Below are 726 nucleotides of genomic sequence, written 5' to 3' on the forward strand. Positions count from 1 at the left end.
ATGCGCCTGCGTCGGAGCTTGGTAAATCTCTTGGCTTCTGGTTTGCATGCAAGGATGAAGTCTAACTGCCCACAGCAGTCACGCCCCTGTTCACTGTTGCCTTTGACTGTTTGCATCTTGTCTCTCTGAGGATAGTTAAGACAGCCCATTGCAAGCATTTATCTCTTCCCTCCCACGGGGAATGTGTTTTCCCAGGGCTTTGTATGTTCCCTATCCTTTTATGGAAAGTAGTCTCTTCATCATCCCTGTGACAGTATATCTAAAATTTCAAGAATATTTAAGCCGTTAACTCTGCCTGTGTATGGAGGATGGGATTATATTTCTATGATCTTGGAACTATTTCCAATGAGCATGTGTAACCAGGAAAAATAAGCATAAACATTTGCGTGTAACGCGTTCATAAGCGCACCCTCCCCCCACCCATCATGCTTCATCATCTCCCTTCGGTGCTTTTCTCCGTGAGGGCAAAACGATTCTAAGATGCTAACCTCCACGATATATACAATAGCTTTTATAAATGTTATATTAAAGCTGCCTAGGCCGACTTCCCCCTCCTTCCTAAGGGAAAGTGTCAGTTATACTTCAGTTAAGATTTACACGTGCTCCCTCAGGGAGGTGAAGGGGAAAAACACATTCTATCTCAGTGATGTATGGTTGGATTTAACAGCCCCAATTGTTCAATGCTGGGATCCAGTTAGAAACGTTTTTATTCCAAAATGACCCCTA

Source organism: Panthera leo, chromosome F3, assembly GCF_018350215.1.
Source record: "Panthera leo isolate Ple1 chromosome F3, P.leo_Ple1_pat1.1, whole genome shotgun sequence".
Lineage (NCBI taxonomy): Eukaryota > Metazoa > Chordata > Mammalia > Carnivora > Felidae > Panthera > Panthera leo.